Consider the following 24669-nt stretch of genomic DNA (forward strand, 5'->3'; position numbering starts at 1 on the left):
ATCTATTATATTACATATATCAATATATATTTTTATTCATATACATATAATTTATATGCATATAAGTTATATTTATATATTATAAATATTACAAGGTAATGAATATACTCTGTTTAGTAGTCACTGTATAAAATATAAAGGATGCTTGTGTTGGTGCATGGTGTGATCTCAGCATTTTGAAAAGTATATTCAAAAAATCAGGGTCAACTTCAGCTATATATGAAGTTGGAGGACAGCCTGGACTACATAAGAGGAACTCTAAAACATCAGAAGTATTCCCCAAATACTGGCCTACATTTTCCAAATTCAATAGAAATATTGACTCTGCACCTTTGGATACATATACTACTGGTTGGTTTTTTATTTGTTGTTTGTTTTGGTTTTCTTCAGAAGTTTTCTACTGTTATCAATACTTTACTGGGGAAATCTTGTCTAATAAATGACACTAAATAAGCTAAGATATATACTGGTTACTTGCCTGATAACTATTCATGCTGTCCCTTGCTACATACTATCACAGTTCTTCTTTGGTTGAACACTAAATAAGAGGTGGACAAGTTTACTATGAAACTGTGTAACCTTCAAATGACATTCTTTCAAATGCCTGAAACTCTTCACTAATTGCCATTCACAGATACAGAGTAATGGTACGTTTTGTGTCTCTTACATGACTGTAAAGTGTGATTCTACTCATTGATAAAGAAATCCGTAATTAAGGAAGGACCCAATTTTCCATTTGGAACTTTGCAGTTTCAGTGGAAATGACAGTATTTCAACATGAACTCTGACAATGCTATTGATGCCATATCACTTCATCTTTATTTAACATAGATTTATCTGGTTTTGTTTGTTTTGTTTTGTTTTTGTTACTGTGAGGGTAGAAATATATGCTGGGTATCCATGTTGAGGCCAGAGGCCAACTTGTAGTGATTGGTTTTCTCCTCTTACCATCAGGATGTCAGGCCTGGAGGCCAGCTCTTTTAACTACTGAGCCATCTTGATGGCTCTATGTAATAATTTTGGGTTATGTGCTATAATACTATGTGTTATATATTATACTTGCAAGTCCAGGAGCTGTTTACCTGTTTGGAGCTTTTCCTGTTGCTTATAGTCTGCTATCTTGATGGGTAATTTTAAATAGTAATTTAATTTATATTTCTTACATTACTTTGTTTATAAAAGAAGATAGAATGTGTTCCTACATCAAGTTAAAAATCTACAGGAATAGTTGAAGGTTGGCATTAATTTGTTCCTTTTCCAAGAAAGTTGATCATTTTCATGGGTTTCATTCTATTAGGATGTTTTTGCTTTATTTGACTCAATAATTGGGATATAATGAGAAACAGAATCAAGCTGTGAAAATGTTCATGAGAAAGTCTCACTGAGACTATTTATTTAAATGTGATGCAAAGTTTACCAGTGGAGTTCAACCTTTATCTCCTTAGTCCTAGGGAAGAATAAAGCACCATCCTCAATGAAATTCTAATCTGTGTGTTTACCAAACTTTGCTTCTGTTTAGAGGTAATGGCATGAATCTGCAGAGGAAAAACAAATACCTTAATCTAAGAAATGAGGGGATTTTCATTTACATGAAGCCTTATTCAAGTGTATATGAGAAACATAACAAGAACATTCCACATTAGGAAAGTTGAAATGCATGGATTCCTGTTGGCATCCCCTATATTCTATGGGCCTAGCACCAAATGACTTGCCCAGAGCACTGACAAAATCATAGCCATTGTTCCAGTAATTTCATTATTTTTCCTATAAAATAGATCTTTTCAGACACAAGTACAATGATCGGTAATGGCATGTAAAATAAGAACCCCAAAGCCTCTAGTTATCTATGAACGACTATTTCCATAGCAATCAATATAGGTCCATATTCTTACTGAGTGAAAAGCTGAGTTCACAGAGCGCTTCTGCCATCATTGTAATACACACTGTGCAGCATGAGAAAATTGGATTACTAAACAACATCTCCTAAACAGGATCTGAAATTAAACATAGAATCAGCAATATATAGTGAATCGTTATGCAGAAAATCCCTTTTGTTTGAAAGAAGTGTGTCTCTGTAAGAGAGGAGCAACATGAGAATTGACTGAGGTGGTACATCTGACTTGGCAAGGGGGGCATTCTGAGTCTGTTCAAAAGATGCTTATAAACACTAAAAGCAGTGAGAGCCTCTTCAGTCATCCCATTGCTAATTGTTTCTAATCTCTTCTGCAATAAAAATTTCAGTGTGCTAATGGATAATCATTAAGAAGGAGGGAATGGATTTCGGCAAGCTTCCATTCTCTCTGGTCCAAAGAGGCATCAACTGTTCTTTAGAGACTTTGATGCCAACTGGGTAGCTGCTAGGTGCTCTCCACCAGCATTCAGGCAACGTAAGCGATGGAATGTACCTGCGCTCTAGAGGGCTATACACTTTGGTATTTCTGTTTTTATTATATGGTCCAAAGCCTTATTCAGGGTTTGTAAAATACCTGTGCTTTGTAAGAAGTAGCAGTTTAGATAAGATGAGTCCCTTTCCATCCCCAAAGGCTAGATTCTAGGCTAATGGAGAGGAAAACATCAGCATAAGCTATTCAGGAGTATAAATTGCCTCAACTGGATTTCTCTAGATTTGCATTGTGTAACATAGTGTTCAGGGCAGGAGTCAATCTTCCAAATTATATTTTGTTAGGTAAATATTAAGATGATCAAATGCTTTCTGATTTCCTCAGCCAGGGAAGAGAAATTTAGAAATATGGTAAGGCTAAGCCAGGTTGGAACTAAAATGTTTCTATAGGTATAAATCACATTTTTCTACCAATTAATTTTTTCTAATCAATCGCAAGTTCAATGGCTCCACAAAAATCCATATAGCAGTTAACATTATTTGGTTTATTTATATACATAGCATAAAAATATATCTAGTAAATTTCTAGGAAAGAAAAATCTGCAAATCAGCCAAATCCTAACATTATGGCCTCGTCAAAAACTAAAATGGCCATATCTAAATACAAACTTTGCATACAGATATGCACCGAAGTTTTAAGAATTTAAGAATGGCAATAAATTGAATACCAAATGAGTCATCCTTAGTGACTCTCACTCTCCAATAAGAGAGCATATAATAAAAACATGGGCATGTGGAGTAGACAATTTCATTAACAGACACTCTTTAATTAAAATGAAAAAGATTACTTTGGGTCACATAGACAAAGTACAAATCCAATTTCTAAAGCCAAGTTTTGCTGATATAGTTTGCGTTTTCAAGTTCTCATGCAACAACATTCCAGAATCACAGTAGAGGAACTGTATAAGGGAACACAGCACATTTTGTGTGATTTACCTTACTCTTGAGGTACTCTCCTGTCTCATTTGATTATCTACTAGTTTAGTTAAGTTCTTACTTAGCACCACCACAAGACTACAGTATCTACTTCAATAGAATTATTGATGAATAAATAAAAGGGTATGGCTGCTCAAAAGCCCATTTTGACTCAATAGTACAGTCTCTCATGGGGTACAATCCCCAGGAAGTAGCAACGAGAAAAAACAATCTGTGGGATTAAAGCACAGAAGTATAAAGGCTGCGATGACATGAAGTCCTCTGTAGAGAATGAGACAAAAGGTCATTGAAAACAGCAATGTTAAAGCCTACCTTAACTATTTTCTTTTGTGGCTAGGACTCTCAAAAGCTCAAAGATATTTCAAATTATTTGTAAGGCCTGAAATGTTATTTATATAATTCCATAGCTGCACGTTTCCTAAAGATACATCACTTGTTTCAATGCAATAATCTTATTTACATGAGTTTAAGAGGAATTGCTGAGAAAAGAAAGCAATAACATTCAGCTAAAGAACAGAAAGTTTTAAAGAGACCAGTAGATCATTGATCTTCAAATATTAGTGTGGGGGGGGGTTAAAAAATAATTTGAAGAAAGAAAAGTATCCACAGATGGCCAGTTATAGAACACTTGGCACTTAGGAAATGTCAGGAGGTTTCCCACATAAGTCCAAGAAAAAAATACCTCCTATTAAAAGAAATAGTGGCAGAAGGACCAAGAACTGTGGAAAGAAAGACAGACAGACAAACTGACAGGAAGGGAGGAAGAAAGAGATGGAGGGAGGGAGGAGGGACGGAGGGAGGGAATGCAAAGAAAGCTAGGCCAATAATGGACTGGCTCTTATGATTTGAGCATGGCAGCAGTCTACACTCTCTCAGAACTAGTCAACAAAATGATGGATTGCCTTCTTGAGAAAAGCTTGGGGTGCTATGTTATCATATAACCCTAATTAATAAGGATCCAAAATTTAAGAACATTTCACCTTAGAATTAGTGGCTATCACATTTGAATTCCTGAAAGAAGAGGATGTATTTTTGTTAGACATCATAAAGATATTGTATAACATGGTATATCTGAAAAACATGTAGTAAGAAAATACTTGACCAAGGGTTTTTAGAAAGACACACTAAAATAAAGAGAAGGTGGAATGCGGGGGGATACACTGAAAAGAAGATGGCTTGGCGTCCAAACACTATCAAATTACACATTCTAAACTTTCCTCTTCCAACTGAGTCTCTTATGTCCTCGAGGAAATCTGTCTCTGAATACAAATGTATGTGCTGGGTCTTCCTGGTTGCTGCCGCTGCAGAGAGCCCGTGGGCAGCACCCCACAAGCGAACTTGAGCCTCGGGACCACAGGTAAGACCAACTTTTCTGCTGCAAGAAAGCTGCCTGGTGAACTCAAGACACAGGCCCACAGGAACAGCTGAAGACCTGTAGAGAGGAAAAACTACACACCCGAAAGCAGAACACTCTGTCCCCATAACTGACTGAAAGAGAGGAAAACAGGTCTACAGCACTCCTGACACACAGGCTTATAGGACAGTCTAGCCACTGTCAGAAATAGCAGAACAAAGTAACACTAGAGATAATCTGATGGCGAGAGGCAAGCGCAGGAACAAAAACAACAGAAACCAAGACTACATGGCATCATCAGAGCCCAATTCTCCCACCAAAACAAACATGGAATATCCAAACACACCAGAAAAGCAAGATCTAGTTTCAAAATCATTTTTGATCATGATGCTGGAGGACTTCAAGAAAGACGTGAAGAACTCCCTTAGAGAACAAGTAGAAGCCTACAGAGAGGAATCGCAAAAATGCCTGAAAGAATTCCAGGAAAACATGAATAAACAAGCAGAAGCCCATAGAGAGGAGACACAAAAATCCCTGAAAGAATTCCAGGAAAACACAATCAAACAGTTGAAGGAATTAAAAATGGAAATAGAAGCAATCAAGAAAGAACACAGGGAAACAACCCTGGATATAGAAAACCAAAAGAAGAGACAAGGAGCTGTAGATACAAGCTTCACCAACAGAATACAAGAGATGGAAGAGAGAATCTCAGGAGCAGAAGATTCCATAGAAATCATTGACTCAACTGTCAAAGATAATGTAAAGCAGAAAAGCTACTGGTCCAAAACATACAGGAAATCCAGGACTCAATGAGAAGATCAAACCTAAGGATAATAGGTATAGAAGAGAGTGAAGACTCCCAGCTCAAAGGACCAGTAAATATCTTCAACAAAATCATAGAAGAAAACTTCCTTAACCTAAAAAAAGAGATACCCATAGACATACAAGAAGCCTACAGAACTCCAAATAGATTGGACCAGAAAAGAAACACCTCCCGTCACATAATTGTCAAAACACCAAACGCACAAAATAAAGAAAGAATATTAAAAGCAGTAAGGGAAAAAGGTCAAGTAACATATAAAGGCAGACCTATCAGAATCACACCAGACTTCTCGCCAGAAACTATGAAGGCCAGAAGATCCTGGACTGATGTCATACAGACCCTAAGAGAACACAAATGCCAGCCCAGGTTACTGTATCCAGCAAAACTCTCAATTAACATTGATGGAGAAACCAAGATATTCCATGACAAAACCAAATTTACACAATATCTTTCTACAAATCCAGCACTACAAAGGATAATAAATGGTAAAGCCCAACATAAGGAGGCAAGCTATACCCTAGAAGAAGCAAGAAACTAATCGTCTTGGCAACAAAACAAAGAGAATGAAAGCACACAAACATAACCTTACATCCAAATATGAATATAACGGGAAGCAATAATCACTATTCCTTAATATCTCTCAATATCAATGGCCTCAACTCCCCAATAAAAAGACATAGATTAACAAACTGGATACGCAACGAGGACCCTGCATTCTGCTGCCTACAGGAAACACACCTCAGAGACAAAGACAGACACTACCTCAGAGTGAAAGGCTGGAAAACAACTTTCCAAGCAAATGGTTGGAAGAAGCAAGCTGGAGTAGCCATTCTAATATCAAATAAATTCAATTTTCAACTAAAAGTCATCAAAAAAGATAAGGAAGGACACTTCATATTCATCAAAGGAAAAATCCACCAAGGTGAACTCTCAATCCTAAATATCTATGCCCCAAATACAAGGGCACCTACATACGTAAAAGAAACCTTACTAAAGCTCAAAACACACATTGCACCTCACACAATAATAGTGGGAGATTTCAACACCCCACTCTCATCAATGGACAGATCATGAAAACAGAAATTAAACAGTGATGTCAACAGACTAAGAGAAGTCATGAGCCAAATGGACTTAACGGATATTTATAGAACATTCTATCCTAAAGCAAAAGGATATACCTTCTTCTCACCTCCTCATGGTACTTTCTCCAAAATTGACCATATAATTGGTCAAAAAACGGGCCTCAACAGGTACAGAAAGATAGAAATAATCCCATGCGTGCTATCAGACCACCACGGCCTAAAACTGGTCTTCAATAACAATAAGGGAAGAATGCCCACATACACGTGGAAATTGAACAATGCTCTACTCAATGATAACCTGGTCAAGGAAGAAATAAAGAAAGAAATTAAAAACTTTTTAGAATTTAATGAAAATGAAGGTACAACATACCCAAACTTATGGGACACAATGAAAGCTGTGCTAAGAGGAAAACTCATAGCGCTGAGTGCCTGCAGAAAGAAACAGGAAAGAGCATAGGTCACCAGCTTGACAGCACACCTAAAAGCTCTAGAACAAAAAGAAGCAAATACACCCAGGAGGAGTAGAAGGCAGGAAATAATCAAACTCAGAGCTGAAATCAACCAAGTAGAAACAAAAAGGACCATAGAAAGAATCAACAGAACCAAAAGCTGGTTCTTTGAGAAAATCAACAAGATAGATAAACCCTTAGCCAGACTAACGAGAGGACACAGAGAGTGCGTCCAAATTAACAAAATATGAAATGAAAAGGGAGACATAACTACAGATTCAGAGGAAATTCAAAAAATCATCAGATCTTACTATAAAAACCTATATTCCACAAAACTTGAAAATCTGCAGGAAATGGACAATTTCCTAGACAGATACCAGGTATCGAAGTTAAATCAGGAACAGATAAACCAGTTAAACAACCCCATAACTCCTAAGGAAATAGAAGCAGTCATTAAAGGTCTCCCAACCAAAAAGAGCCCAGGTCCAGACGGGTTTAGTGCAGAATTCTATCAAACCTTCATAGAAGACCTCATACCAATATTATCCAAACTATTCCACAAAATTGAAACAGATGGATCACTACCGAATTCCTTCTACGAAGCCACAATTACTCTTATACCTAAACCACACAAAGACACAACAAAGAAAGAGAACTTCAGACCAATTTCCCTTATGAATATCGACGCAAAAATACTCAATAAAATTCTGGCAAACCGAATTCAAGAGCACATCAAAACAATCATCCACCATGATCAAGTAGGCTTCATCCCAGGCATGCAGGGATGGTTTAATATACGGATAACCATCAACGAGATCCATTATATAAACAAACTGAAAGAACAGAACCACATGATTATTTCATTAGATGCTGAGAAAGCATTTGACAAAATTCAACACCACTTCATGATAAAAGTCCTGGAAAGAATAGGAATTCAAGGCCCATACCTAAACATAGTAAAAGCCATATACAGCAAACCAGTTGCTAACATTAAACTAAATGGAGAGAAACTTGAAGCAATTCCACTAAAATCCGGGACTAGACAAGGCTGCCCACTCTCTCCCTACTTATTCAATATAGTTCTTGAAGTTCTAGCCAGAGCAATCAGACAACAAAAGGAGATCAAGGGGATACAGATCGGAAAAGAAGAGGTCAAAATATCACTATTTGCAGATGACATGATAGTATATTTAAGTGATCCCAAAAGTTCCACCAGAGAACTACTAAAGCTGATAAACAACTTCAGCAAAGTGGCTGGGTATAAAATTAACTCAAATAAATCAGTAGCCTTCCTCTACACAAAAGAGAAACAAGCCGAGAAAGAAATTAGGGAAACGACACCCTTCATAATAGACCCAAATAATATAAAGTACCTCGGTGTGACTTTAACCAAGCAAGTAAAAGATCTGTACAATAAGAACTTCAAGACACTGAGGAAAGAAATTGAAGAAGACCTCAGAAGATGGAAAGATCTCCCATGCTCATGGATTGGCAGGATTAATATAGTAAAAATGGCCATTTTACCAAAAGCAATCTACAGATTCAATGCAATCCCCATCAAAATACCAATCCAATTCTTCAAAGAGTTAGACAGAACAATTTGCAAATTCATCTGGAATAACAAAAAACCCAGGATAGCTAAAGCTATCCTCAACAATAAAAGGACTTCAGGGGGAATCACTATCCCTGAACTCAAGCAGTATTACAGAGCAATAGTGATAAAAACTGCATGGTATTGGTACAGAGACAGACAGATAGACCAATGGAATAGAATTGAAGACCCAGAAATGAACCCACACACCTATGGTCACTTGATTTTTGACAAAGGAGCCAAAACCATCCAATGGAAAAAAGATAGCATTTTCAGCAAATGGTGCTGGTTCAACTGGAGGGCAACATGTAGAAGAATGCAGATCGATCCATCCTTATCACCCTGTACAAAGCTTAAGTCCAAGTGGATCAAGGACCTCCACATCAAACCATACACACTCAAACTAATAGAAGAAAAACTAGGGAAGCATCTGGAACACATGGGCACTGGAAAAAATTTCCTGAACAAAACACCAATGGCTTACGCTCTAAGATCAAGAATCGACAAATGGGATCTCATAAAACTGCAAAGCTTCTGTAAGGCAAAGGACACTGTGGTTAGGACAAAACGGCAACCAACAGATTGGGAAAAGATCTTTACCAATCCTACAACAGATAGAGGCCTTATATCCAAAATATACAAAGAACTCAAGAAGTTAGACCGCAGGGAAACAAATAACCCTATTAAAAAATGGGGTTCAGACTAAACAAAGAATTCACAGCTGAGGAATGCCGAATGGCTGAGAAACACCTAAAGAAATGTTCAACATCTTTAGTCATAAGGGAAATGCAAATCAAAACAACCCTGAGATTTCACCTCACACCAGTGAGAATGGCTAAGGTCAAAAACTCAGGTGACAGCAGATGCTGGCGAGGATGTGGAGAAAGAGGAACACTCCTCCATTGTTGGTGGGATTGCAGACTGGTAAAACCATTCTGGAAATCAGTCTGGAGGTTCCTCAGAAAATTGGACATTGAACAGCCTGAGGATCCAGCTATACCTCTCTTGGGCATATACCCAAAAGATTCCTCAACATACAAAAGAGACACGTGCTCCACTATGTTCATCACAGCCTTATTTATAATAGCCAGAAACTGGAAAGAACCCAGATGCCCTTCAACAGAGGAATGGATACAGAAAATGTGGTACATCTACACAATGGAATATTACTCAGCTATCAAAAACAAGGAGTTTATGAAATTCGTAGGCAAATGGTTGGAACTGGAAAATATTATCCTGAGTGAGCTAACCCATTCACAGAAAGACATACATGGTATGCACTCATTGATAAGTGGCTATTAGCCCAAATGCTTGAATTACCCTAGATCCCTAGAACAAACGAAACTCAAGACGGATGATCAAAATGTGAATGCTTCACTCCTTCTTTAAATGAGGAAAAAGAATACCCTTGGCAGGGAAGGGAGAGGCAAAGATTAAAACAGAGACTGAAGGAACATCCATTCAGAGCCTGCCCCACATATGACCCATACATATACAGCCACCCAATTAGAGAAGATGGACAAAGCAAAGAAGTGCAGGCCTACAGGAACCGGATGTAGATCGCTCCTGAGAGACACAGCCAGAATACAGCAAATACAGAGGCGAATGCCAGCAGCAAACCACTGAACTGAGAATAGGTCCCCCGTTGAAGGAATCAGAGAAAGAACTGGAAGAGCTTGAAGGGGCTCGAGACCCCAAAAGTACAACAATGTCAAGCAACCAGAGCTTCCAGGGACTAAGCCACTACCTAAAGACTATACATGGACTGACCCTGGACTCTGACCCCATAGGTAGCAATGAATATCCTAGTAAGAGCACCAGTGGAAGGGGAAGCCCTGGGTCCTGCTAAGACTGAACCCCCAGTGAACTAGACTATGGGGGGAGGGCGGCAATGGGGGGAGGGTTGGGAGGGGAACACCCATAAGGAAAGGGAGGGGGAGGGGGATGTTTGCCCGGAAACCGGGAAAGGGAATAACACTTGAAATGTATATAAGAAATACTCAAGTTAATAAAAAAATAATAATAATAATAAAAAACAAATGTATGTGCTGGTAAGGATGCGGTGATATCCCCTCTACTCTTTACGCTCACAAGAAATCAAATGTGGAAATCAATGGAGAAATACTACAAATCTTACAGTCTTGGATATGTGTTATTATTATATATGGACAGGTTCAGAAGCATACATAACTTGAAAGAAAAAGAGGATTATTAGCTATTCAGTTTCCTAATAGTTTTCTTGACGATTAAAGTGCTTATTCTAGATGGGATTATCATTCACATTTTGACATGAAGATTTCTTTTTTTACAAAACCAAATGAAATAAATGGAAACCAACATAAACTTCAACTATTCAGTCATTAAAATAATAATTTAAAAGAATATTTTATAACATGAGGTAATATAATTTGAAGACAGCAGCTTTCAAACATTTGTATACATATGGTAATCACAAATATACATAATATATACATATACATATATAAAACTATGCATGCTATATAATATAGGAGTGTGTTTTCACATGTGTGAGAGCAAGTGCACATTTGTGTATGTGTGAGATTTTTTTGCTTGTTCGTGTATATGAGAGTGAGTGTGTGTTTGTCTGTGTGTGTGTGTGTGTGTGTGTGTGTGTGTGTGTGTAGCTATGACAGAAAGAAAACAGGAGGCATGTTTGAAACAATCTATGTTCAACATCAACAACACAGAAATTTCACTAACTAGAGAGAATTATCAATGATAAGTTTCCTTTTCAGAAAAGATCACATAAATTTTCATGAAGCATTGGATTTCTGGTGTAGATTCCGACTTTGAAATTCAGTTCTCATCAACCTTTTTTGCCATGCGGTGGTTGCCTGTGCCTCTGTATGGGAAACCCTGCCCTGCTCTCCCTTCTGTAAGTTTCCAGACAGAGTGCAGACCAGGGTCTCCCAACAGCAGCAGTTCCAACATTCCATTCCAGATTTTCTCTCTTCAGTCGTGATTTTGTGTGAGAAATTGATGACACTTTTGATCTTTTCTTTTCAAGTTGTTTGTTTCCGTCATGAGTTCTGCCAGATGGGGGTACACTGTGGCAATGTGGATCACTTCGCCTCTGTAAATAACTACACTTAGACTTTACAGAAATGTAGTTAATTCAGCCTTGAAATAAAATAGAAGTATTTACAAGGTGTGTTTCCCATGGTTGTCTCAGAATTATATACACCGCTACATGTTGGCCTGAGATCAGCATGTTATCCTAGGGACTCAAACAGTTAACAGTAATACCAAACATTTACTAACTAATTTCTATAACACTACAAAATGCTGTTTTGGTATTAGCTCCGTGGATACTCTTAACAATCCAATAAGTTACGTTCTATTATTGTCTTCATCTTATATGTAGGGAAACTAAAAGACAGAAAGATCAACTTCTTTCCCACAAATCATAAACTTTATAAGCATTTCAGCCAGGTTTCAAACTCATAGAATCTAGTGGATCCCCATTAACTACTCCAGGCATTTTGAAAGTAAACAGTATGCATCATTTATTAATGATACTAGCACTTTCTAAGCCCCAGGACATCAGGATTATTGCCATAGGGTAAACTGGAAGGTTACTGTGTTCTATTGAAGACATAAAAACAATGGCTTTACTAGTGACTATTTTAATTCTGATAGACAAATGTGCAGTAGACTGTAGTATATACAGATCTGACTTTCAGAAAGGAAGTTGCCTTTATATGGGCAGTAGTTAAAGCCACAGGAACAAATTTACTAATGATGAGAGGACACAGGAAAAAAATAACCAGACAAATACTGAAATGGGAAACTGAGGAGGAGAAAACATCAAATGGTTAAGGAAGTAGAGAAAGATAAGTAAGCAAAAAGAAAACTAGTTGTACAGAGAAGAGAGAAAGTAGCATCAGGAAAATTAAGAAAAGCCTTGGTTTCACTGAACAAAGGTGACCAACGGAGTCCAGTGCTGCAGAAGAAAAAGAAGCTAAGTCCTGAAAGGAACTGTGGATTCTCACTGGCAATCATGGAAGATCTTAGCAAGGGGAATGTGAGGATTTTCATAAGGATATGAAAAAAAATTGAACAATTAAGAAATAGATGAAAAGTGAAGGAAGCGGAAGTACCATTGGTGTGTCTGTCAAAGGGAAAGGGACAAGTAAACAATTGGAGGTGGGAGACAGTATCCCAGGTGACATCTTTTGGGATAGAGTCCTGAGAGGATCAGCATACAATTACCCTTGAACATTCAGTAAAAAGGATACTATATCTACCTCCACAGAACATTGAGGAGAGGTAGAAATAGTGGGAATACAGAAGAACTGTCTCTAAAAAAAATGTTGGGCTTTTTCATTAGAAGAGAGTAGTGGACAATAAGTAGGCTCTCACAATACTGATAATTCATCGATAAGGGGTGGAAAATCTTAACAGGTATTGTAGAGACATTTGGATATCTAGAAAGGGAGTGCATGCCTGTGGGCTTAGGATGATTGAATATGATACAAAAAAGGGGGGACAGAGATCTAGTCTATTTAACACCATTGCTAAACTCTTTGCCTAACCTGTTATTTTTGTGGTCTGCCTGCCCAATCCAACTCCTCTCCAATCTCCTCCTCTTCCCTCCATTTATGTCTCTGTCTCTCCCTCCTTATCTCCCTTTTTTTCTCTGCTTTTTGACACGATTTCAACTTTTCCACTCTGTAACCTAGGCTGTGTATCCCAAGCTGGCATCAAACTTGTGGTAATACATATGCCTCCACCTTGTGAAGGATGACCTTATAATCCCAATCCACAGTATATTTGCTTGAAATAGGGTCTCCAATAGCTCAGGCTGTACTTGACCTTGTTATGTAGTCCCTAATGATATTGAACTTTAATCCTCTTACATCCGCGTGGCTTCTGAATATTATGGTTACACTCATGGACTACCACCACACCACATCTTTCTTTTATGTATTTATATTGTGTGCGTATAAGTGTACACACACATGCAAAGGACAACTACTGGTGTTCCTGAGGACCTGTCCACCTTGTGTCTTGGGGTCTCTCACTAGCCTGGGACTTACCAAGTAGGCTAGGTCGGCTCTCCAACCAACTCCAGGGACCCACTTGTCTCTGCTTTCTCAGTACTAAGATTTTTAAGTGCACCTGCCCCTGACTCATTCCTGACCTCTTAAAAGTAGTTTCTGGGGATCAACCCTGAGGTCTTCATGCTTACAATGCAAGTACTTTAGTGACTAAGCTATCGGCCCAGTCCACACATGTTTCTTATTCAACAGAATTTCCTTCCCTAGATTGCCTGTCCACTTCCAAAGGCTAAGAATAAAGTACAAAACATTTTGCATGAAAATGGTGTACAATCTGCCTGTTAAGTTGGTAAGCACACAGTGGAAACAGGCCTCTTTAGCAATGTGAATTTGAGCTTCCTTCCTCACTGTCCTTATTATCTCTAAATTCCTCTCCTTCTCCCTAAAATACTTTAGGATTTCTCCTGTATGCAGAAAAATTTTAACAGTGTGATTTACATTTCGGCACTTTTTCAAAGAGGTTTCCAGGTGCTAGATATAAGCAGAAGATCTTGTGTTTTTCCTTTAGATCTAAATAGTCTGAATCTCAGTATTGCTCATGGGAACTGTTTCAAAGGCTGAAGTGTCAGAATCAGAAAGGAAAGAAATGTGTGGGTGGGAAGTTCTACATGCAAACTTGTCATATTCTTCTTTCATTTTCAGGTCTGAATATGCATGGATGCAGAAATTATAGCTTATTCTCAAGTTTTTATTGTCAGCATCAAATCTAACAGAAATGTCAGGAAGATAAGATTGGTATATTTAGGTGAAAATGTTCAAGAGAGTTGATCATTCACTTAAATCTCAATATCTCTCTCTCTCTCTCAATCTCTCTCTCTCTCTCTCTCTCTCTCTCTCTCTCTCTCTCTCTCTCTCTCTCTCTCTCTCTCCCTCCCTCCCCCTCTCTCTCATCCCCCTCTGTTAATGAGCCCTTTCATTGCCTCTGAGTATACTTTTAAGTTCCTGGGTATAAAGTAGAGAGTAAAATCTCATTTATTCAATTTCACTACTTTTAAGATTTACAATTGTTTAAAAATAGTATAGGGAGAAACTCCTTTAGTGATTCCTTTATATACAGGGGTACAACAGAATTAGGCTAAAGAAGAAATGGTGAAATGGCTTGCACATCAAATTAAAAGATAGGTAAGGGGATCTTTTATTTTTTTATTTGGATATTTTATTTATTTACATTTCAAATGTTATCCCATTTCCCAGTTTCCCCTCTGGAAATCCTGTATCTCATCCACCTTCCCCTTGCTTCTATGAGGATGTTCCCCCACCCACCTACCTATTCCAGCCTCCCCGTCCTGGCATTCCCTTACACCGGGGTATTGAGCCTTACAGGACAGGAGACCCTATTTCAAGCAAATATACTGTGGATTGGGATTATAAGGTCTGCCAATATAAGCAGAGCATGGAGGAAATGGGAGCTGATAAGCTTTAGGAGGATGTGGTCACAGAAATGGCCATGGTTGGAGTATGGTACTTACTAAGGGAAAGAGAAATCTATTAAGAGCAATCTGAAGATAGGAGTTATAAGAGTTGAATATTCATTTGAAAGGGACGAGTACATGGAGAATAGAGTGGAGAGGTGTAAGGATGGAAGTAGGGAGTCTAATTAGAAGGCTATTACAAACATACATGAGTGCAAGGATAGACGAAAATGGCAGGAAGTGGATGTGATGAGAATTTGATTCTGGAATGTGTATATTTAAAGGAAAACCAAGATCTCTTGATGCAAGGACAGGGTTTTCATTTATTGGTATAGAGAAATCTATAGATATAGACTATTTATGGATGGGCTATAAACTGTTTTCCTTTATATCTATTAACTGAGGAACACTTTTTTTTAAAAATATCCAAATGGAGATGTTAGGGAAGAAGCTGGAAATATGATTGTATATTACACAAAATGCCTATCAGGCTGGGGCCACTGATATTTGAAAGCATGAGAGTATTTGGAGTTCAAATGCAGCAATGTAAAAATGCCCAAGAACCATGTCCTGGATTCACCATTGAATCAGCCTGTGAGGTAGGAGGAGGAAACAGGAGAATGTGGTGTCCTGTAAGCCAAGTAAGAAGAGTGATTTCAGTAGGAGAAGTAGAGGAGTGCCAGCTAATCTATGAGAGCTTGAATGAGTAACTAGATACTAGAAAAGTGGAGATAATGTGTGACCTTCAAAACAGCAACTGCCAAAGATGGGTATGGAAGCCTGAATAGAAGAGAGTGGAGTGAGAGCAGGTATAAAAAAACGGGTCTATAATTCCCTGAAAGACTTTCCTACATAAATAGACTACAAGATGGTTAAATATGCAATAAATCAGGAGTTTTTTTCTTGCAAATAGGAAGAATTAATAATGGATATGGCATGGTAGAGAAGTAAATTTGATGAGAGAGACAGAGACAATCTGACACAATTCTGAATGGATACAATGCAGTTGAATCCTGGGCAGCAATGTAAAGGTTGGCCTTCAGTAGGAAGAGGGAAATTGACCTTAAATGCAAAACAAGACAGCCCATACGAACACAGATATAAGTATCTATGGAGATGAGAATATAAAGGAATTTTGTTGTGGCTCAGGTTACCCAGGTCTTCTGGCAACCACTCTCTCATGTAGTTGATTCTACTTTATGTGGTTCCTTCCATAATGAACCAACAGGCAATGTCTCCAGCCCCTCCTTAAATCACACCTCTGTGAACTCTACAATTGTCAGGTTGCTGCCTGAGGAAAGCAAGGAAATGCTCAGTACTCCAGGAGAACCAAGCATGAAATAAACAGTACTTTATCTAGAGAAATTAGCATAATAATAACAACAGAAAAGGAGAATGAAGAATGAGGAATTAGAGAAGAGGAAGAGGGAAAGCCTGAGGTCTTAGTCAGTGGCGGGCACTGTTCTATGGTTCTTTCCAGAAAGGAACATGTTGTGGGTTGCCCTGGAGTTATCTGTATTTTGATGCTAATTCCGCTGTCTCAAGGACAGCTGCCTAGTAGGTACTCAGGAATCAAGTGACTTCACCAGAAGCTTCTCCCCATTGAATTTGTAAAATACAGGTGAGGGACAGGTACAGGATAAAAAGAGGTCTGTCATTAGAGGAGAAGGAAGGATGGGCGGGAGAGAAGTTTGAAGGAAGAGGAAGAGACTGGAATGGAAAGGGGGAGACAGGGGAGAAAGGAGAGAAGCCATGGCAGGACAATGGAGGTTGATGTTAAGATTCTGCTCTGTGTATTGACAGGTTATTATTAATGTTCTTAAGGGATGGATGGTACCGGGCTTTGTATGTTTAAGTGGGCAATTATATCTTATCAATTGGGTCAAAGATTATTGTGTTGTGTGTTCTTTTATGTGACGGTTTCCGTGTAGGAAAGTGTGCGGTGGCAGGAGACACTGGGCAACCATGGAGTTGGGATGTGTTTCTGCCAAGATATCTAGCAGATACCTTGGGGCACTGAGGTGCTGAACCAAGTGGGGGATAAAAGACAACCTTACTTTCTTTTATTTTTTATATTTTTACATCAACAGGAACATGCATAAATCTCTCAACTACATAACTAGTTTCTTCATTGCTTTTTAGATGGTCACCAATAGTAATGAATTTGGAACAAAACAGTTACCATAGTGTATTATTTTCAAGTAGTACCAGTCTAATCCAGAGTTGTCAGAGATGTGGATTTAAATAGGACTGGGTATTGATTCATGATGGTGAGAGATGGAATCAATGGTGCATAAAAGAGTGACATTCTGAGTTATGGACCACCTAAGATATAGGAGAACAGTGAGGACATGGAACTAATAGAGATGTAAAGAGAAGAATGGCTTATAATCCATCCCTATGATGATAACCATTATGAATATTTTACATTATGTCAGAAAATAGGAGCCTAGAGATGAGCCCTGAGTGCCACCTACAACTCTTGCTATTGTGCCCTCTCACCTTCATTTACAGCAATCCAGGTTTCTCACATATTATACAGGAGAGAGATGATATTTGTTAAAAGGTACCGATACTTCTAATTAAGGTGTTTGCTCCAGAAGAAAAATAATGATTCAGAAGCAGTAGAAACATTTTCAATTAGCATGAAAATGACTGATTATAGAAGCACAGGATTTGACAAAACACTAGACAGCAGAAGAAGACATAAGGAAAGGAAAGCTGAAAAACACTTCCTAGGTGAAAATTTTTATGATACATTAAATCCTCAGCTACATAGTTCTACTAAGAAGTCTATACTATGTTAGCCTAGAACCCTAAGAAAGACTGGGTTGTTACTAAAGTAAGTATAGGCTAAGTTCACGGAGTCATTCAGGGCACAGAAGTATTTTTGTTGTTGTTGTTGTTGGCTTTTAAATGGATGACATTAGAATGCTTGGAAGCCACACTGAAATTTCTATTATGGATACTTAGTTAGGTCTCCAATCTTCCAATTTATAAAAAATGAAACTATCCATGTACACGTAAAATGTGCATGGCAGCATTTTCTGAATTCAAAAATAGATTAGCTTTGTGGGAACTGTCATCATTTCTTTATAAAGCATTCCTAAGATTATGAACTCTTTCTCATAAATCAGCCCATCATAAATTCAAGTAAGTAGGAATATGATCAATATTTAAAATTATGTTCAAGTTGTGTTCATCTTTTTTACAGTGAGCTTTTCATACTGTACTGTATAATGGCTGTTGCATTCATGCATAAAATAGAACAGTGGAATAGTGATGAAATATGCAATAATAATTCAGGAAAAGAAGTAGCATTCCAAATGAATTCTCTCTTAATGCAGATAAGTAATCTGTTGGTAGGTTTAGTGCATTCTCTATTCCTTGCAGATACTTGTCAAATACCATTTACAAAGATCTTAGGTCCATGAGAAAAGAGAAAGAAGAGATTACAACCCTCTAATTTTTTTTATATTTTGATAGCATCATATACTTTTAATTGTTATATTTTATTAATTCTTTGAGCATTTCATACTTTTTGATTATATGCACTCCCTTTCCCCAACCTTCCTGGATGCTTGTTCTCTTCCCGCCATATGTATGAGTGTCTGTGTGTGTGTGTGTGTGTGTGTGTGTGTACACATGTGCATGCGTACTTGTGTGTGTTTTCTCATCAAGGCCAATTTGTGCTGTCCAAATATTCTCAGATAAGTGGCCTTCCATTTCCGTTTACCAGGGGTTATACTCTTAGAAAAAACTAACTTGACTCTCCGTTTCCCAACAGTGAGCAATTTGCCAATAGCTTCTTGGCTAAAGGGGGGACTTCATAGCCAATTCTCCCCTCCATCTGAGCTCTAAAATTATCCCAGATTTATACTACAAAACATGAACGTGAGTAAGTGTGGTACTTTTATTTTCATAATGATATTTTCAGCTCATTTATTGTGAAGAGCTTTCAGTCTACAGTCTATAGTAAATAAGGAAGTAAACTCAACCAAATACAACTGGGAACTAAAGCACCCACAAGACATCTCTCTTCTTAGAAAATGTTTAATTTTAAAAGGTCTAAAAAAATCTTTCCATAAGTCATACTTCTTAGTTAATACTGAAGTGTAGAAATATTTTCAGAACATTAGTCCTTCATTCAATGTTCATTCAACAACAAAAATAATGAGAGGGACCTAGTTATTTATTAAACATATAGACTTGACAGATAACTCACAAAAATAATCTCGATGAATTCTAGGACTAAATAATACCATTTTTGAACCTTAGAAATTATGGTAATTTGCTCAATGTCAGAATTGGTGAATAATAGACTACTGGAGCTTGAGATGCTCCAGTTGGATTTCAGGATTAGGTGTCTCTATATCCCTATTTTCTGTAAACATAAATATATGAAAATCAAAAGCTGTTTGTGGCTACCACAGGAATTATTTCCTCTAGGCACCTCTAGATTATAAGATGGAAATTTTCACACATTGTCATTTTTATGGAATGTTCACAGTACTCCCAGAAATTATACAGTAGAGGTAGGCTGTCCCAATCAATCTATAAGTATGAGTAGTTGATCTTCAACACAGTCTCTTTCCATGTTTTTCTATAATTAAATGGATAGTAAGGCCTCATAGTAACTGGAAGAATTACACACATTCCCTATCTTCAAGCGTCTTTTTATGTGGTGAACCCAAGGACTTTATTCTTGCTCTGTGCTTCTAAATACATGGGCAAAAATAGTAATTTTATGAGAGATTCTGTTGTTTAAACGTTATCTTTAACTTCACTGCCTTTTCCAGATTTACAAAAGGAATATATGAATTCTAATTATAATATGGCTTTTCCCTAGCTCATCTGCGAGAGCACAGCAAAGAGCCGTTTGGGCTTACCTTTCCAAAACTTCCAAAGATCAGCGTTTTTGGTACACAATATGACAAATGGAAAGAAATAATTAAGCAAAACTAAGCGAAACTTGGGGCTTTAACACGTCCTATCATTTTAGATGACCAAAACTTACATGTTTTATTTGCTAACAGTCTCTCTGGAGAACTCTCAGGCATACTCTCTTGCCAACAAAAGTAATGGAAATTCTCAGCAATTATGACTTGATAAATTCATAGAAGAAACAAGAGTCCCATGAATATACCAGAAGCTTACAGACATTGGGTAATTGTATTAGTAAAATCTCCTAACATAGAACTGTAATATGTTTGGGGTAAATTTTAATCCTAACTATGCCTACATAGTAGATGTAGTCAATAATAAAAGGTTTTTTTTTTTCCTGAGAAGCCTCAGCTTTTCCTATTTCTGCTGCACTAAGTTTGGCATGAAACTATAGATTGGATAATTACTAACTGGGAGCAAAAAGGCTCTAACTACCACAATCACCCACATTAATTCAAATTGCACAAGAGGAGAAATAACAAATGTTTGGAAGACTGCACCATGGGGGAAACTAAACAAACAGGCTCAAAGAAACAAAAAGCTGACATTAACAGAGAAGGAAAGCATGAATTTTCTCTTACAGCTCGGATGGAAGGCCACTTGTATTGCTTCCTGAACCACCACCCAGAGGCGAGAATACACACTGAACCCTGATTACATGATGTAATAACTTAGAGAACAGAAAAGTGTATGTATAAGCCTATATGAACAAATATTTTCAGTTTAGAAATATCTAATTATGTACTTTGTCATTTACATACAGCAAGTTGCTGTGTTTTGGCACCATTCACACATTTATTTCTTATAATGAGTCATAGAACACTGAAATGTGACATTTTCCATTATTCTGTGAGATAAAGAGCAGGGCCATTAACTGCAGGCAATTAGAAGGCACAATCATCTTTTATTGGTCAAAACCAATTATGTCTCTGGTAGAGACCTAATGCTGCTTTTTTAATATAAATAAACCAGAAAATTGGAGGCAGAAAAGGGAAAAGAATACTATTGCAAAAGATGTCATAGAAATCTATACCACTGGTGTGATTGAGAGTAGATAATAATGGAACTTCATTTCTTCCAAGTTAATCTCATCTACTTTCTGGGATGATAACCTGGGTCCCAGGACTAAAGAGAAAGAGCACCTCACATCTGTTCTTTCTTCAACCTCAATGCTGTGGTTCTTACTTAAAAATCCACAGTGCCTACAATGTTGGAGTTATTTCTTTAAAAAGAAAAACCAGACAAGGGGTTCCCGGAAACAAAACAACAGCATTATTTAGTATATAAGGCAATAGGCAAGATGACAGAGAAGAAAGCCACTCAAATACATAGACTCTTTCCTAAGCTGGAAGCTGCGTTCCTGGAGCTCAGTGTGCCCTTGTAGCTGCCAATACAACTGTGTCCAGCTAGTGATTCCCATGTACAGAAAAAGAGTATTTTCTTCATCACTATTTTGGAACAGGTGATAATACCTTGGTGAACCCAGCATGCATCAAGAAAAGGGAGAGAGGCATAAGTGCACGCAGGTACACTGAAAAAACATTTCATCTGAACTTCCACATAGCTCTTTACTAAACAGTCACATTTTTATTAAATCTTTTCTTACCACATTGGAGTAATCATTCATTTCTTCTCAATCATTGGCTTCTTATGCAGTCAAATTTTGTTCAATTATTAGCTAAACACGTGTAGCATATGTAATGAGTACTAGATAATGAAAGTGATGGAGAAAATATAAAAGAAGGTGTGATTCTTGTCTTCAAATAACTTAAAGTGTAGTTTATGAAACGACAATTCTACATGCAAGAAACATGGAAGTAAGAGATGTATAAAAATAGTGTGCACATTGTACTCTGAGGGCAAAAATTAGGGGAGGTGCTCTAATGCTTCTGCAGCCTTTTCTGAACACAAAACACAAGAAGCTAGTCTGATATTACCTGCCACTTTTTATAATTTCTGTAATTATGATGGGCCAATTAAATCCAAACAAGATAGAATCTTAAAGGACACAGGACCTATCCTCTACTAAGTAAACTTGGCAGCAACACTCCCCCTTTACCGCTTTAGAAACACACAAAATGAATGCAGAAAAAATCAGAAGCAAACAATGCAGAAAAAAAGTCCCATCTCATTGACATTTAGAATGTTCCACCTGAAGGAAAGGGATTCTGTAAGTATTCATATTGAAGAAAACTCTGGTTCACAGCAGGATTTACAGTTGAGATTGTATTTCCATTTAACATGCACAGATACAATAAGGCTGTCTAGAGCTGAGCTTGTAGGTAAACGTTTGTAACCCCAGCAGATGTAAGCAGAAGGATCACCATGAGTTTAAAGCCTGCCATACCTACAGAGACACAAACTTGTCTACGACACCCTTTCCTTGAATTATGTGAGATGACAAAAAAGTATCAAATACTTTGTAGTCCCCGGCAATATTACAACAGCATTTTTTCCTAAGACCAATGGAAATTATTAGAATCTATCTCAATATCTTAACGAATCTGTACATGACTGAGAATTATCAGCAACTAAAGGCAAGCTTGTGTATCTTTCAAAAGCATCAGAGTCTAAAACACAAATGTACATTCAGCATCTCAAAGGAATAAGGTCTTTCAATGTGAACCTACACAATAATAAAATTGAAACAAATGAAAAAATTACAGAATTAATTTCCATTTTATTAATTTGTTTCCATAACATGTAGACCTTTTGGACTGTGCATTAAATTAACAGTGCAAAATTTAAAATCAAATGCAATAGTATTTTGTGATGACATGGCAAGCAAATGGGCATACTGTAGTGTGAAATAATGTAGGCAATATTGCTTTCAGTATGGAAACTGCTATATCAAATATTGTGTCTTTATACTATAATACAAAACTATCTCTGGAACCCTTCACTAAGAAGCTTAAGATGGGGCAAACTTAGAATGGGAACTCTGTGTATAGTAGCAGATTTTCTTTTCATGCCACAATCTAAACTCCTAAATGAGATCTTCCCATATATGAAAACATTTATATCAAGGGTTTCCTGTGAACTTTTAACCCACTATAGATTCTTTTTATAGCAATTCTGCATGGAGCTTCTCGAAAGAGCAATTTCCTCATACAGAGTAAGACACTTCTCCCTGATGAGACCTGATGAGATGGTAATAGTTTGGTGGACACAATAACAGTAAATAAAGGCTCACAATAATCTCATAAAAATACAAACTCTGCAGTCCATTTGTATTTGGGGAAAAATCCAAATAAAAGCATTATTTGGGGGAGGCAGAGATGGCTCAGCAATTAAGAGCACTGGCCGCTCTTCCAGAGGTCCTGAGTTCAATTCAGAGAAACCACATGGTGGCTCACAACCATCTGTAATGAGATCTGATGCCCTCTTCTGGTGTGTCTGAAGACAGCTACAGTGCACTCATATACATAATATAAATAAGTAATTCTAAATAATTCTAAATATTGCCTAGTAACTTTCTTACCAATTCACTGAGAACCTAAATGCTAATAGCATTTAAAATCTGTGATTGTCCTTATAAAATTATAAAGGAACATAATGAACAAATTTGTAAAGTAATTAATTAATGTGCCAAAAATAAGCAACTTTCTTTGTGACACTTACAATTTGGGCCCTATTTTCATTTCTTCTAACTTGAAAACACCCTAAAATTTTTGAGGTCTGTCACAATGAATATATCTGTGACATTTAAAAAAAAGAGCCCATGTTTAACTGTCAGATGCTGTATATACAATAAGTCAGTACTTTAAAATCTCATCTTCCCATATAGAGAGCATTTAATTTGGTGTGACCTCTCTACCAATTGAGGCCTTGATAGTTTTTCAGATTATTGCATTTTGGATTTGATATTATATATGTGCAATGAAAATTCTATCATGTTAAGGTATGAGTTAGGTTGTGTGTATGTGTGTGTATGTATGTATGTATGTATGTATGTATGTATGTATATATATGTATATATATATAAAATGAATTAACCATGATTATGAAAAGCCTAGAATGCATGAAGTGCAGCTTAAGTCATTACTCATTGGTACATAGTAATATTTCAGGAGATAATAATAAAGGCAACCACACATGAGCAGTAACAACAATGTAAAATTCCAAACCAAGTCACTATCCATCCTCTCTCAGATGCTTTTATGGTCAGCATTCCTGTTCAATAGCCTACAACCTACCACAGTAACAACCATATCCTATTAGGTTTTTGATTTTTTAAAAAATGTTGTTTACAATTGTTATCTCAAAGGTTGCAAGTGCTTACTTTTCCAGATGGAAGACTGGCTAGATACAACTGCTTCTATGTTCACCATTCAGGAACATTTGGTCAAATATGCTGAAAATGCTAAATAAACACAACAACTTGATATTATGTATAAGGTCAAATCATTTCAAAATATTTAACAGACATGTACATGATTATTGGTTTTGAGAAATGCACTGAGCCTATTTGAAAGCAACTGCCACCACACTATCTCTTATATACACTCACGTAACTTCCTACAGTCTTTAATTGGCTAAAGTGGGACAGCAATGACAGCGAGTGAAGTGTAGAAATTTTAGGCTAGTTAGAATTTC

The 24669-nt window shown here is 37.2% G+C and overlaps 1 protein-coding gene and 1 non-coding gene across 8 annotated transcripts in view; both read right to left on the bottom strand.

The window, feature by feature from the left end:
- The window catches only part of Fgf13 (fibroblast growth factor 13), a 526201-nt gene that overhangs the window by 30542 nt on the left and 470990 nt on the right, over positions 1–24669 (bottom strand). The gene's annotated exons all lie outside the window — the stretch shown is intronic.
- Positions 11497–11573, bottom strand: Mir504 (microRNA 504). Its single transcript, NR_032743.1, has one exon. It is a non-coding gene; the product is annotated as a microRNA 504 (primary transcript).

This window comes from Rattus norvegicus, chromosome X (genome assembly GCF_036323735.1).
Source record: "Rattus norvegicus strain BN/NHsdMcwi chromosome X, GRCr8, whole genome shotgun sequence".
Classification (NCBI taxonomy): domain Eukaryota; kingdom Metazoa; phylum Chordata; class Mammalia; order Rodentia; family Muridae; genus Rattus; species Rattus norvegicus.